At 42.1% G+C, this 14,211-nt stretch overlaps 1 pseudogene; it reads right to left on the bottom strand.

Annotated features, from left to right (window-relative positions):
• Positions 1–10,922: 10,922 nt before the first annotated feature.
• Positions 10,923–13,222, bottom strand: LOC115125338 (aerolysin-like protein; annotated as a pseudogene).
• Positions 13,223–14,211: the final 989 nt, after the last annotated feature.

Raw genomic sequence — 14,211 nt, 5'->3', positions numbered from 1 at the left:
ACATTTACATAAGTATTCAGACCCTTTACTCTGTACTTTGTTTAAGCACCTTTGGCAGTGATTACAGCCTCAAGTCTTCTTGGGTATGGCTCTACAAGTTTGGCACTCCTGTATCTGGGGAGTGTCTCCCATTATTTTCCGTAGATCCTCTCAATCTCATCTAATTTGTTTTGAGAAAAGGCGGCGAGAGGATGCGAGCATTACGCAATTGATATTCTCCACATGTCACAGCAAAAGTTCTCATTTTGAGTGAGGTAGCTAACAAGTGCAAGCATGGTTAGCCTCTCCATTCAAGCCCCGGTAGACCGCCGTGACTGTATAGTGGTTACTACTGTGCATTGAGGCTGCAAAAACCACGGTTCACAGCATGTCATGGTAAAAAGGCTCATTTTCAATGCTTAAAACATACTACTGTAACTGTGTAATTAAATCTGTGGCATTAGCTGATCTGGCTGGGGGAAAAAAACGACGTACAACTTTGAGATATGCTTTTGTGGTGGATGTTGCAGTGAGAAGTCAGACAAGAATGGTACATTTTTCTGGTGAGGACTATTATTATCAAAAGTGAAGATTAAAATAGGCGCCAAAAGTAATATTTACAAAATAATAAACAAACAGGACATGAAGCAACTGGTCAGGCTTAACCCAGGCCTCAATAATGCCTGATAGGGATTTGCTTGAACAGCAACAAGTTTTGCCCAAACTTTCTGTCTGACCCAAACTGGAAATGAAGGGATAAAATACATTTTACCCATAATGCACAAAGAACCCTTTCATTTAGAATATGTTGCATCGTTGCTTTGGTTTTTACAACAATTATTCACTCTTGGTGTTTCTACTTAGTGGATGTAGCCAGATGACCACTAGATGGTGGTGTCACACTTCATAGGCCTTTCGTAGCCCATATTATGTGTAGCCTATTTGTCTGTAGGTTATATCCTCATGTAGCTGCATTTAAATGACATTTTACTCATGCTTTTCCTTTCATCTATGTTTCATTGAAAGTCATGGTCACAGAGCTGATCTCTAATCTCTGATCACTGATTAAAACCGTCCACAGTGGAAGACATTTGAAAATTGTAGCAAAGTTCTCTGCTATTTCTATTGTTGTTCAACCGTGAAAAGGAAAATAAATGTATGAGGCATGTCGATTCATTTAGTTTAGTTTTGTGGCAAACCTTTTGTTTACAGCTCTACTCTTTCCAGTCATGCATTTGTTGATTACCACCACAACAGCATATCTAAAAGTTGTACATCGTTTTTTTTCAACCAGTTCAGCTAATGCCACATATTTAATTACACAGTTACAGTAGTACATTTTAAACATTGAAAAAGAGCCTTTTTACCATGACAGGCTGTCAACCGTGGTTTCTGCAGCCACAACGCACAGTACTAACCACTATACGGTCACGGCGGGCTACCAGGGCTTGAATGGAGAGGCTAACCATGCTGGCACTTGTTAGCTACCTCACTCAAAAGGAGAATTTTTGCTGTGACGTGGCGCCTTCTTTTCAAAACAAATCAGATGAGCTTGAGAGGATCTACAGTAAAGAATGGGAGACACTCCCCAGATACAGGAGTGCCAAACTTGTAGAGCCATACCCAAGAAGACTTGAGGCTGTAGTCACTGCTAAAACAAAGTACTGAGTAAAAGGTTTGAATACTTATGTAAATGTTATATTTCAGTTTTACATTTGTAATATTTTTGCAAACATTTCTAAAACCTGTTTTTGCTTTGTCATTATAGGTTATTGTGTGTAGACTGATGAGGGGGAAAACAATTCCAATCTATTTTGGAATAAGGCTGTAACAAAAAGTTATGGGGTCTGAATACTTACTATACATAAAAAAACATATAAATATATATATATATACAGTTGAAGTCAGAAGTTTACATACACCTTAGCCACATTTAAATGCAGTTTTTCATCATTCCTGACATTTAATCCTAGTAAAAAATTCCCTGTCTTAGGTCAGTTAGGATCATCACTTTATTTTAAGAATGTGAAATGTCAGAAAAATAGTTGAAATAATTATTTCTTTCAGCTTTAATTTCCTTCATCACATTCCCAGTGGGTCAGAAGTTTACATACACTCAGTTAGTATTTGGTAGCGTTGCCTTTAAATTGTTGAACTTTGGTCAAACATTTCGGGCAGCCATCCAAAAGCTTCCCACAAAAAGTTGGGTGAATTTTGGCCTATTCCTCCTGACAGAACTGGTGTAACTGAGTCAGGTTTGTAGGCCTCCTTGCTCGCACACACTTTTTTTCAGTTCTGCCCACAAATTCTCTATGGGATTTAGGTCATAGCTTTGTGATGGCCACTCCAATACCTTGACTTTGTTGTACTTAATCCATTTTGCGACAACTTTAGAAGTATGCTTGGGGTCATCGGCCATTTGGACGACCCATTTGCGAGCAAGCTTTAACTTCCTGACTGATGTCTTGAGACGTTGCTTCAATATATCCACATCATTTCTTTCCTCATGAAGCCATCTATTTTGTTATGTGCACCAGTCCCTCCTGCAGCAAAGCACCCCCACAACATGATGATGCCACCCCTGTGCTTCACGGTTGGGATGGTGTTCTTCAGTTTGCAAGCCTCCCCTTTTTCCTCCAAACATAACGATGGTCATTATGGCCAAACAGTTCTATTTTTGTTTCATCAGACAAGAGGACTTTTCTAGAATGTGCAGTTGCAAACCGTAGACTGGGTTTTCTGTAACGATTTTGGAGCAGTGGCATCTTCCTTGCTTATCGGCCTTTCAGGTTATGTTGATATAGGACTCGTTTTACTGTGAACACAGATACTTTTGTACCTGTTCCTCCAGCAACTTCACAAGGTCCTTTGCTGTTGTTCTGGGATTGATTTGCACTTTTCACACCAAAGTACATTCATCTCTAGGAGACAGAACGCTTCTCCTTCCTGAGTGGTATGATGGCTGCATGGTCCCATGGTGTTTATACTTGCATACTATTGTTTGTAGAGCTGAATGTGGTGCGTTTGGAAATTGCTCCCAAGGATGAACCAGACTTGTCGAGGTCTAACATTTTTATTCTCTGTGTTCCAGCACCTTAGCAGCTTACGGACTGGGATTTATGCATCGAGGCTGTGAATGAATGGCCAGGCTGGAGTATGTCCTGGAGTATTGAGAGCAACAATAAAAATTATATTGCAAGGAAATCATTTTAAAATGTGAGAACTAATAAATTGTACATCTGAGGTCTTGCCTGATTTCTTTTGATTTTCCCATGATGTCAAGCAAAGAGGCACTTAGTTAGAAGATAGGCCTTGAAATACATCCACAGGTACACCTCCAATTGACTCAAATTGATCTCTGCATGTATGGATCCCACCGTGAAGCATGGAGGAGGAGGTGTGATGGTATGGGGGTTCTGTCATGGTTTCTAGGAGTAGTGGGTGGAGGAGTCAGGCACAGAGAGCAGAGGTAGTTCAATCGTGGTAGTTTATTCCAGGACAACAAATAACGGTAACGCCAAACACTAAGGTGCATCACTTAATCCAGCCCAACAGCAGGACCAAACAGTCCGGAGGAAAGGGTCCACGAGAATCCACACACACATGAACAGAAAAACAAGCCCGCACAAAAGCAGGCGGACATACCTGATTTAATAAATAGCCCAAATCAAAAACCCAAAAAGAAACAGGTGAGACTAATCAGACAAAACAAACTGAAACAGAAAGGGGGATCGGTGGCAGCTAGTAGGCCGGCGACGCCGAGCGCCGCCCGAACAGGAAGAGGAACCACCTTCGGCGGGATTCGTGACAGGTTCTTTGTTGTTGTCACTGTCAGTGATATATTTTGATATTAAGGCACAGTTAGGCAGGGTAGCCTAGTGGTTAGAGCGATGGACTAGTAACCGGAAGGTTGCAAATTTGAATCCCCAAGCTGACAAGGTATAAATCTGTTGTTCTGACCATTGAAAATAAAAATTTGTCCTTAACACTCTGGCCATCCTACAATCTAAGCTAGATGCCGTCAATCTCACACAAATTATCAATGAACCTACCAGGTACAACCACAAATCTGGAAACACGGGCAATCTCAAAGCTATCATCCTAACCAACCTACCATGCAAATACACCTCTGCTGTCTTCAACAGGGATCTCAGCGATCATTGTCTGTGTCCATAATGGGTCTGCGGTCAAATGATCACCCATCATCACTGTCAAACGCTCCCTAAAACACTTCAGCGAGCAGGCCTTTCTAATCGACCTGGCTCGGGTATCCTGGAAGGATATTGACCTCATTCTGTCAGTAGAGGATGCCTGGTTGCTCTTTAAAAGAGCTTTCCTCACCATCTTAAATAAGCATTCCCCATTCAAAAAATGTAGAACCAGGAACAGGTACTCCAGACCTGACTGCCCTTGACCAGCACAAAAACATCCTGTGGTGTACTGCATTAGCATCAAATAGCCCCCGCGATGTGGAACTTTTCAGGGAAGTTAGGAACCAATATACACAGGCAGTTAGGAAAGCAAAGGCTAGCTTTTTCAAACAGAAATTCTGCATCCTGCAGCACAAACTCCAAAAAGTTCTGGGACACTGTTTTCACGTTCGTCATAAGGAATGGACCAAGGTGCAGCGTGAGTAGAGTTCCACATATTACCTCTTAGGGCTATGGCTTACTTTTTCGAACATTCTGTTAAAAATCGCGCAACATTTCAGCGTCCTGCTACTCATGCCAGGAATATAGTATATGCATATGATTAGTATGTGTGGATAGAAAACACTCTGACGTTTCTAAAACTGGTTGAATCACGGCTGTGACTATAACAGAACGTGTGTTTCGTCGAAAAGCCCAAGGAAAATTGATCACCAAAAAGTGGAAAAATATCAATGCGCCACTTGCATGTATTGTCTATGGCACAGGAAAATACATGGCTCCGAGATTACAAGTCCTACAGCTTCCACACGATGTCGCCTGTCTTGTCAATTGCCTGGGGATTGTTTCTTGGTCAAACGAAGAAGAGAGACCCCATTCCTTCCGGTCTCCGACAGGATGTTTTGGAAGAGAGATTTCCGACCATGATTTGAAGACGTGGAGCTATTGAATACACATCGCCCCGTGATCAATTTGATAGATTATTAACGTTTACTAATACCTAAAGTTGGATTACAAAAGCATTTTGAAGTGTTTTGTGAAAGTTTATAGGCAACTTTTTAAATTTTAAAAAATGACGTTGCGTTTTAAAACAGTGTTTTTTTTCTGGATCACACACATTTCATAGATGGATATTTTGGGTATATAGGGACCGATTTAATCGAAAAAAAAGACCCAATAGTGATGTTTATGGGACATATAGGAGTGCCAACAAAGAAGCTCGTCAAAGGTAATGAATGTTTTATATTTTATTTATGCATTTTGTGTAGCGCCGGCTATGCTAATTCTTTTGTTTACATCCCCTTCAGGTATTTTGGGGTGTTGCATGCTATCAGATAATAGCTTCTCATGCTTTCGCCGAAAAGCATTTTAAAAATCTGACTTGTTGGCTAGATTCACAACGAGTGTAGCTTTAATTCAGTACCTTGCATGTGTGTTTTAATGAAAGTTTGAGTTTTAGCGAGTACTATTAGCATTTGGCGTTGCGCATTTCCATTTCCTGTTGGCTAGGGGGGACGCAGACGTCTCACTTATCCCTAAGAGGTTTTAATAAATAGAAACTCACAAAACAAGTACAAATGAAAAGTCCCCTACAAATCAGCCGGGCTAGACAATGTGGACCCTCTCTTTCTAAAATTATCCGCCACAATTGTTGCAACACCTATTACTAGCCTCTTCAACCTCTCTTTTGTATCGTCTGAGATCCCCAAAGATTGGAAAGCTGCCGCGGTCATCCCCCTCTTCAAAGGGTGTGACACTCTAGACCCAAACTGTTACACTCCTATATATATCCTACCCTGCCTTTCTAAGGTCTTCGAAAGCCAAGTTAACAAACAGATCACTGACCATTTCAAATCCCACCATACCTTCTCCGCTATGCTATCTGGTTTCTTGCACATCATCATCTACACATCTTTAACTCCCAACGTTTAATTTCCAAAATGTCGCCACTATGGCCTATTAACCTTACTACGTTTGCACACACTCTCCATAGATTTTTGTATTGTGTTATTGACTGTACATGTGTTTATCCCATGTGTAACTCTATGTTGTTGTTTTTGTCGCACTGATTTGTTTTATCTTGGCCAGGTCGCAGTTGTAAATCAGAACACAGGGTGTCTACAAGGTGTCATAAGCGTTCCATAGGGTTGCTGGCTAATGTTGACTAATGTTACCACAGTTGTGTCAAGATGGTTCAATGTCATTTGGTTGGTGGACCATTCTTGACACACACAGGAAACTGTTGAGCATGAAAAACCCAGCTGTGTTGCAATTCTTGACACATACCGGTGTGCTTGGCACCTACTACCATACCCTGATCAAATGCACTTAAATATTTTGTCTTGCCCATTCACCCTCTGAATGGCACACATACAAAACCCATGTCTTAACTGTTTCAGGGCTGAAAAATCCTTCTTTAGCCTGTCTCCCCTTCATCTACACTGATTGAAGTGGATTTAACAATTGACATCAATAAGGGATCATAGCTTTCACCTTGATTCACCTGGTAAGTCTGTGTCACGGAAAAAGCAGGTGTTCTTAATGTTTTGTGCACACAGTGTATGTGTTACATTTCACACACACAATAGATAAGATACCGTGCATTCGGAAAGTATTCAGACCCATTGACTTTTTCACGTTACGTTACAGCCTTAATCTAAATTATTCTAAAATGGATTAAATCTTTTTTTTTTACAAACAATACCACATAATGACAAAGCAAAAACGGCTTTTTAGAAATTTTGGCAAATGTTATAAAAAACTGAAATATCACATTTACATAAGTATCCAGACCCTTTACTCAGTACTTTGTTGAAGCACCTTCGGCGGCGATTACAGCCTCGAATCTTCTTGCTACAAGCTTGACACTCATGCATTTGGGGAGTTTCTCCCATTCTTCTCAAGCTCTGTCAGGTTGGATGTGGAGAGTTGCTACACAACTATTTTCAGGTCTCTTCAGAGATGTTCGATCAGATTCAAGACCAGGCTCTGGCTGGGCAACTCAAGGACATTCAGAGCCTTGTCCCAAAGGTACTCAATCGTTGTCTTGGCTGTGTGCTTAGGGTTGTTGTACTTTTGGAATGTGAACCTTTGACCAAGTCTGAGTTCCTGAGCGTCCTCAAGCGGGTTTTCAACAAGGATCTCTCTGTACTTTGCTATGTTCATCTTTCCCTCGATCCTGACTAGTCTCCGAGTCCTTGCCGCTGAAAAATATTCCCACAGCATGATGCTGTCACCACCATGCTTCACCGTACGGATGGTGCCAGGTTTGCTCCAGACGTGATGCTTGACATTCAGGCCAAAGAGTTCAATCTTGGTTTCATGAGACCAGAGAATCTTGTCACCTCTCTGACCAAGGCCCTTCTCTCCTGATTGCTCAGTATGGCCTTCCATTTAAGAGGCCAGCTCTTGGTAGAGTCTTGGTGGTTCCAAACTTCTTCCATTTAAGAAGCCACTGTGTTCTTGAACATAGCCCTGTTTCTTTGTATCCTTGAACGTATCCCTGTCTTTCATTTTTGTTCATTGATTTCACCTGTGTTCGTTACTGACCTGGTCTCATCAGCTCCTTATTTAGTTCAGTTCATTCTGTTTGTGCCTTTGTGAGGAAATGTTCATTTTGACTCTACTAAGCCTTTTCCTAGCTCGTTTGTCAGAACTTGTTATAGCCTTCAAACCTAGTTTTGATTCATCTGCCTGTTTGCCTACCTGTGTATGACCATGGCCTGCGACCACGATTCCTGCCTTCTGCAAAGGCGAAATAAACACCTGCCACGCTCTACACGTGAATCTACACCTTTTTCTCCCTGAGTATTCATTACAGCTGCAACATTACAAATGTAGGAAAAGGCAAATCTATAGATTTCACTTGACTGGGAATACAGATATGCATCTGTTGGTCAAAGACACATAATGAAAAAGGTAGGGGAGTGGATCAGACAACCAGTCAGTATCTGGTGTGACCACCATTTGCCTTATGTAGTGTGACGTATCTCCTTCACATAGAGTTGATCAGGCTGTTGATTGTGACCTGTGGAATGTTTTCCCACTCTTCAACGGCTATGCGAAGTTAATGGATATTGGCTGGAACACGCTATCGTACATGTCAATCCAGAGCACCCCAAGCATGCACAATGGGTGACATGTCTGGTGGGTATGTAAGGCCATGGAAGAACAGGGACATTTTCAGATGCCAGGAGTTGTGTACGGATCATTGCGACATGAGGCCATTGATGATCATATTTGTATTTATTTTTTATTTAACCTTTATGTTACTAGGCAGTTAAGAACAGTTAAATTCTTATTTACAATGATGGCCTAACCCGGACGATGCTGGGCTAATTGTGCGCCACCCTATAGGACTCCCAATCAGGGCTGGATGTGATACAGCCTGGATTCGAACCAGGGACTGTAGTGACACCTCTTGCACTGAGCTGCAGTGCCCTAGAAAGCTGCTCCACTTGGGAGCCCGAATGCTGAAACGTGAGTTGATGCAGGCGGATAAATGGCACGACCAACACTTTAATGGGCCTCAGGATCTCATCACTTTATCCCTGTGCATTCAAATTGCCATCAATGAAGTGCAATTGTACTTGTTGTCCCTAGTTCATGCCTGCCCATGACATAATCACACCGCCACCATGGGGAACTCTGTTCACAATATTGACATCAACAAACCCCGTGCCCACATGACACCATAGACATGGTTTGCAGTTGTGAGGCTGGTTGGACATAGTGACAAATTCTCTACAATGACATGGTAGAAAAATTCCCTGGCAACAGCTCTCGTGAAAATACCTGCATTCAGCATGCCAATGGCACTCTTCCTCAACATCATATATCTGTGGCATTGTATTCTGTGACAAAACTGCACATTTTAGAGTGGCCATTTATTGTCCCCAGCACAAGGTTCACCTGTGTAATGATCATACTGTTTAATGAGCTTCTTGATATGTCACACCTGTCAGGTGGATGGATTATTTTGGCAAAGGGAAAATGCATAACAGCGACAGTGTTCAGTATATTCCCCCAGGTGATGCAGTGGGACCAACACTTTACATGGTGATATATATTACTGTTCAGTATATTCCCCCAGGTGATGCAGTGGGACCAACACTTTACATGGTGATATATATTATTGTTCAGTGTATTCCCCCAGGTGATGCAGTGGGACCAACACTTTACATGGTGATATATATTATTGTTCAGTATATTCCCCCAGGTGATGCAGTGGGACCAACACTTTACATGGTGATATATATTATTGTTCAGTGTATTCCCCCAGGTGCTGCAAGGGACCAACACTTTACATGGTGATATATATTATTGTTCAGTGTATTCCCCCAGGTGCTGCAGTGGGACCAACACTTTACATGGTGATATATTATTGTTCAGTGTATTCCCCAGGTGCTGCAGTGGGACCAACACTTTACATGGTGATATATATTATTGTTCAGTGTATTCCCCCAGGTGATGCAGTGGGACCAACACTTTACATGGTGATATATATTATTGTTCAGTGTATTCCCCCAGGTGATGCAGTGGGACCAACACTTTACATGGTGATATATATTATTGTTCAGTGTATTCCCCCAGGTGCTGCAAGGGACCAACACTTTACATGGTGATATATATTATTGTTCAGTGTATTCCCCCAGGTGATGCAGTGGGACCAACACTTTACATGGTGATATATATTATTGTTCAGAGTATTCCCACAGGTGCTGCAGTGTCAAAAGGTAATTTAATTAATTCCAGGATTTGCACATTTGGATGTGTTGAGTAATTAAATATTAATTTAAAGTCTTTCACGTTATCTATCTTAATCGATTCAAAAACTCAATCATGGACACTCTTACTGACAGTTTTGGCTGCTTTGTGAAGTCTATTTGGTTCTATATTTTATATTTTTAATCGCCATTTTTAAGCCCCATCCCTTTTGGTAGGCCGTCATTGTAAGAAATGTTTTCTTAACTGACTTGCCTAGTTAATCATTTAGATAGTCCCACTGAATAACTACAGAGTTACTAGTGTTAGTAATTGAACTGAACATGCTCATCAGTTGATACATAGTTGAATGAGAAGTAGATCATCTGTAGACACAAACTCAGCTCAACTTGTTTGACTTTATTTTGAGTTCCAAATTTAAAAAAATATTTGACCTTCATTTAACTAGGCAAGTCAGTTAAGAACAGAATTGTTATCGACAATGACTGCCTAGGAACAGTGTGTTAACTGCCTTGTTCAGGGGCAGAACAGAGTTATACCTTGTCATCTCAGGGATTTGATATAGCAACTTTTCAGTTAAAGACCCAATGCTCTAACCACTAGGCTACCTGCTGCCCCATAGTGACAGGATTTGCAACAGAAATGCTGTTAGTTGCAGCTGAGATGCTGCTGGTATTCTAGACAATATATAGTCCAATATTTACACGTCTTTTGGGTTAGGGGGATTGAGGCAAGTGTTTAAATTGTGCAGTATTTAGCAGTCACAATACGAGTCTGTTAACAGATGTGAATGTACGCGTGTTTGAGGGACTGCCTGTGTTAATCATAATAAACCATTTGTTAGAAAGAGATCAACGTAACGACAATATTTGTGAATAGTATATCCAATGGAAATTTAAATTTAACTGGAGATATGTCAAGTAATTATTTATTCAGTGTTCATAAACTCCAATGATCTGTATCTGTCTGATACCCTGAGGTTATAAAGTTCTGGTTTTCAATGAAACAGACAGAATTCCCAGCTCACAATTGATCAGGTTCCAATTTATTTGCGAGAGCTCCAAAGTTTTCACAATTACAGTCCTTCTTATATAATTTCTAAACTACGCACATACATACACACAAACATGTGAAAATCCATGAGTCTAACCACAGTTTATAACCCCTCAGCTGACCGTTCCAGGCTCCCCCAGACACCATAACTCTGGAGGAGCTCTCCCTGTCCTCTCTTATCTCCACATACATTCCTTTCTTCCTAGGTACATGCCATATAACCCGTTACTAATGGACAAACATTATTTAATACTACAAGAAAGACAGGGTAGAATTCTTGTTCTTGTTATAGTTCTTGTTATAGTGCAGTATACCTCGTTTAGTCATTATCGATAAAAATCCCATAACAAGATATGGCAAACACACAAGACAAATTCTTTCTGAAATTAAGTTATTGTTAGATAACATTGTGTTTATGGTAAATGGGGGTCTAACCATAAAACATTTTGAAATGAATGTTGTGTTATTAAAATATCATTGGACACAAAAGCACCGGATTGTAGGAAAGATCCACCTATTGTTATACCCTCTGCTGATGAAGAAAACTGGGTCCAATTAGAAGCACTCAAAGACAACAGAAAGGCACAAAGAATCAGTCATGGTGTCAATTTCTATCACTGTGCATACTATTCATGATGTCATACACTTGACTCATCTCTCCTTTGTGGATAACGTCAATGAAGTGTAAGCCACACCAGTGTAGATGCCTTTGGATGGGAAGACCAGCTGACTGCCATTCATGCAGGTGACTTTCACTTTGGCCCTGTAGTCGAGGTCGATATTTGCTCTCCCCACTGTGATCTCAACATCCATGGTCGTCCCTGGAGGGATCTTCAGGTTGATGGTATCTGATTCTGTTATGGTCTCTGTCTTCTGCAGGCTGGTGGATTTCTGCACTCCCACGGTCAAGCTGAACCCTGATGTCATCTCGACCAGATCTGGGATCCCTGCTTTGACCGACACATTCAAGGTGGATTCTATCTTGTTGCTGACAGACCAGGAGGAAGTCTTTGTCAGGGTCTTGCTGTATGTAATGGACTCTTCTTGAACCAATGAGGTGTCGTTCTGGTGAGACACAGATGTCACATATTCTGGGGTCACCTAAAATCAACACACAAAGATACAAGTTGTTCAAACAAGACAAAGACAATGTAAGAACTAATCATCAGTGAGGAACTGATAAATACATTTTTAGAAAGCCAACAATAATAACGTGTGCTATCTTGGCCTGATGCTTATGTGTAAAGGTTTTAAAAAATAAAAATAAAAAGGTGCTGTTGCTATTTTACTGACCAAGGCCAATTAAACCAATTAAACATAAGGCATGACTGTCCTAGAAATGAGATCCCTGATGAAGGTCAACCCCATATTGATTACATGTTTTAAAGTGGACAGCCCCCTTAATGTTAGAGCATCAGCCCTCCCTCTCTCCACCTCTACCTCCTCCCCTCCCTCCCTCCCTCTCTTCACCACTACCTCCTCCCTACTCCATGTCGGTCAGCACGGACGACTTGATGGTGTTGATGAAGAGTAAGCACATGCATTCAATGTCCGAGCCAGACCTGCCCTGCAGCCCCAGGTAGAATCCGGACCCCACATCTACGGTGTACTCCTCAGTACTTCAGTGGCCAGCTGATAATTTTTTCAAAGAACTGCCGATTCTTACTCGGCGTGAACTTGATGGTACCCAGACGTGTGCCGGCGCCGTTACCCCACAGAGACAGCTTGGTGATGCGCTCGCCGAGGTACAACTCAAACTCATTGAAAGTGTTCGCATCTCCAAAGGTCGCAACGCGCCTGTCCACTAGCTCCTCCCACACAGCTTTGACCCGCCAGCCTTCCACCGCCACTCCCATCTTCTTGAGGGTGGCACCGTTGTCCATGCCGTGGAATTCAAATGAACTGCCTCCTCTACCACCGATCAACTGCAGTCTGGTTGCGTCACGTAACCTGAAGTACAAATTTGTACGGATCAATTTATGAAGCCTCCAACTCAAAGGAGCTCTGATTCAGACATTCAAAGCCATGGAGTCCCTCTCCTATTCCCAGCACCTCTCCCCTCTTCAACACCATAGAGGCCCTCTCCTACTCCCCGCACCTCTCCCCTCTTCAACACCATAGAGCCCCTCTCCTTCTCCCAGCAGCTCCCACTCTACATCCTGCTGTTTCTCCTGATCAACACCATGGAGTCCCTCTCCTACTCCCAGCACCTCCCACTCTACATCCTGCTGTTTCTCCTGATCAACACCATGGAGTCCCTCTCCTACTCCCAGCACCTCCCACTCTACCTCCTGCTGTTTCTTCCTGATCAACACCATGGAGTCCCTCTCCTACTCCCAGCACCTCCCACTCTACATCCTGCTGTTTCTCCTGCATCAACACCTGGAGTTCTCCTACTCCCAGCCTCTCCCACTCCCAGCACCCTGCTGTTTCTCCTGATCAACACCATGGAGTCCCTCTCCTACTCCCAGCACCTCCCACTCTACATCCTGCTGTTTCTTCCTGATTAACACCATGGAGTCCCTCTCCTACTCCCAGCATCTCCCACTCTACATCCTGCTGTTTCTCCTGATCAAGACCATGGAGTCCCTCTCCTACTCCCAGCATCTCCCACTCTACATCCTGCTGTTTCTTCCTGATCAACACCATGGAGTCCCTCTCCTACTCCCAGCACCTCCCACTCTACATCCTGCTGTTTCTCCTGATCAACACCATGGAGTCCTTCTCCAGCACCTCCCAGCAGTCCCTCCCTACTCCCAGCTCTACATCCTGCTGTTTCTCCTGATCAACACCATGGAGTCCCTCTCCTACTCCCAGCACCTCCCACTCTACATCCTGCTGTTTCTCCTGATCAACACCATGGAGTCCCTCTCCTACTCCCAGCACCTCCCACTCTACCTCTTGCTGTTTCTTCCTGATCAACTTGGTGAATTATGTGTAATGCAACATATTGTTGTGTAAGTGAGCACGTCAATATTCATTAATATGTATATAACAATATATAACAATATTCATTAACACAGGCTGCAGTATTAAAAGGTATGCATTAATATATTGTGAAATTAATTCTAAAATGAATTCTGATGTTGTTATAATTACAAATTATCATGAATAATGATGAGAACAAATCTTACAGATGCTACATCAGAATATGAGTTGTTTATGGTGCTGGAACTAATCTCTCCAAACAAAGTTGCCTCTGAAATATCTGAAAGAATAAAGACTGAATTGTATTAATATAAAACAATATTCATTAACACAGTCTGGAGTATTCACAGGTATGCATTAATATATTATGACAATGTCT

Source organism: Oncorhynchus nerka, linkage group LG20 (genome assembly GCF_034236695.1).
Source record: "Oncorhynchus nerka isolate Pitt River linkage group LG20, Oner_Uvic_2.0, whole genome shotgun sequence".
Classification (NCBI taxonomy): Eukaryota; Metazoa; Chordata; class Actinopteri; order Salmoniformes; family Salmonidae; genus Oncorhynchus; species Oncorhynchus nerka.
Note: the sequence above shows the minus strand (reverse complement) of the source record. Positions and strands in the feature narration are given on the sequence as shown.